Source organism: Merops nubicus, unplaced genomic scaffold (genome assembly GCF_000691845.1).
Source record: "Merops nubicus isolate BGI_N331 unplaced genomic scaffold, ASM69184v1 scaffold1121, whole genome shotgun sequence".
NCBI classification, from domain to species: Eukaryota; Metazoa; Chordata; class Aves; order Coraciiformes; family Meropidae; genus Merops; species Merops nubicus.
This window is the reverse complement of record NW_008588766.1, coordinates 34,289-36,909: the sequence shown is the minus strand read 5'-3', so window position 1 is coordinate 36,909 and position 2,621 is coordinate 34,289.

Genomic DNA, 2,621 nt, shown 5'->3' with positions numbered 1-2,621 from the left:
TTCAAAATCACTATAAACTCACAGAAAACTTGATATTCTATTGTATATAGTTGTTGAGTATCTTGGTAGCTGCCATCAACCCACAGTTGAAATTGAGGGTCTTTTGTACATCCCAGAAAGAAAGTGATGCTGACACTTTCAGTCTTAAAGCCAAAATCTCAGGCCAAATTAATCCAATGAGAATTTGAATCTAACTGCTTCTGAGAAAGGTTCTGCAATTTATTTATTTATTTATTTTAACACAGTTATTTGAAAGTTACTTTGCAGATTATCTAGGCACAGCAGCAAGAGGTCTGAGATGTGCAAGGTCCTCTCCCGTGAGCATTCACCACTGCTAGCACCATGTCATTGATGCCTGTCTGGTTCCTGTCAGTGCTGTCAAGACTCACTGCCTGTCTATGGAAATTCTATTTTCAGTTTGTTCCATATTCATTTAATGTAAAAGGAGAGGGGGACAGGCAACACAGGGTTCAGAAATCCCTTTTCCAGAATCTCAGCAGTTATCATTTGATCCTTTAGGACTTAGCTTGATAACTTAAAAACTTTATTTCACAAGGTTTGAAATTTTTGCATTGCAAAGAGCTGGTTGATGGTATAAAAAATGACTAAGATCTGCAGTTCCATACTCTACAATCTGATAATTTTTATTATGGAATTTAACTTGGAACTGGAAGTACTGCTGCCTCAAGAAGCAATATAGCACGTCTTTTTCCATATATAAATTATCAATATTCAGCACAAAAAGGTGTATATGCTCTGACCAGCTGAGTTCTATGAAAGTTCCTGTGGTCAATCAGGAAAAATAAAAGCTTTTATTCATTTTAGATTAAATAGGAGTTCAAAATATTGTGTCTTTCCATTTAATTTGTTATAGAATCTTTAAACTAATTAAAATTTTTGTTGTGTCAGTTTTTCTTCTCAGAATAGGACATTTTAAAAGATTGTCACTGCACAGGGTAGGTGTCTGGTAGAGGAAATCTGGCAGGTTTCTACCTGTCTGGTCGGTTGTTATTCATTCTCATGTGTCAGAACTCCTTCGTGGCCCACTCCAAAAGGGAAACGGAGTGATACTTGAGGAGTTGCAGGAAAAGATATCATTGGCACCAAACTGTCAAACTTGAAAGAGCTGTTGAGGATTTTGCTACACAAGGCAAAAAGGTATTAAAATAAACCTCTTGGCTTCTGCAGATATAAGCTCTCTTAAGTTAAAAGAAAGATCTCTGCAGTTTTCACTTATTTCCAGTCTGTTTAAGCACTCCAAGGGTTATATCTCCATGCACGTATACAGGCACAGTCCTTACCTTCTGTATCCCACTGTCTTTAAAATCAGTGGTCAGGGTAATTCCTTACACTTCTCATCAATGTCAAAGCAAACAGGAAAGTAAACAAGATTCTTCCTTGATACCGTTCTTTGTCATTCAAGAATTTCCAGAACAAGGTGTGAGAATGTTAACTCTGTGGAAGGTTTATAGGTGTATGGTCAGTCTTTACCTCTTCTCATTCCTCCTCTTGTTTGAGATGAGGAAAAAAGTATTCAAAAAACATAGAATGTGTTATTTTACTCCTTACTGGTCAGTGAACTGATAACTCCAAATTTTGCTGCACTAATAAAATTATTGTTGGAATAACCCATGATACGCCATATTGTTTAAAAATGGGATATGGTTCTGGGAAAATGCTTAGCTCATCTGCCTGTATTTTGGCATTTGTAAAATGTTTTGTGCTGTCGAAGGAGATTAAAAAGATGTGCTGAGTGTGTTGTTTTTTACATTATTTTTTAATTAGGAATGACCTTAATCAAATTTAATGTTCCAAAATCAAACATTAAGATGTTGTTTTCTCGTGGAAAATATGCTGAGTTACATTTCTTGTTCTGTGCCACCTTAATCAGTGTTAAAAATTATTTGCAGAATAGTAACTGTGATGGAAAAATCCACATATGCATGGATATGAAAAATGTGGCCAAATTCCATATATTTACTGTATACAGATCTCCTCATACAGTGAGAATATCTTTAAGAGTTTAATAAATTTTGTTCTACCAGAATCAAATAATTAGTATAAACAAATAAATAAAACACAGAGGTTCATCATTATTATTTATCATTATGAGGAACATAGTGCATTTAAAAAAATTATCATAAAAGAATTCTTAATTTGTTTTTCCTAAACTGTTGTTATATTGGATTGTGTTATAATTAACCAATTTATCAAAAAACACTTAACATAATCAAATGCTTCTGATTTTAACATGCAAACTCTTGCAATGTACGAGCACACTGACAGATGGGAAATACATCAGTTGAAAACCTATCCTATGTGTGTGAATATTGAAGAAACCTTTCATATTTTAATGGGTTTTAACAGAGTATTTACTGTTTAGTATCTTTTTCTGCATTTCTACTTCATCCATCACCTGAAGCCTGACATAATGTCACTCTTCTGAGTCATTTGGGCAACAAATCAGGAAAACTCAAGTCATGATTCAAGCAAAGCATATGTAGAAGGTGGGGGAAGATGAAAGGAGTCAAACTAAAGTCTAATAAATTTCGTTTGTAAATTCAGTTCTCTGTTGCTTAAGTTGTGAAGATACCACCAAAGTTTATCCACCTGTTGGTAAC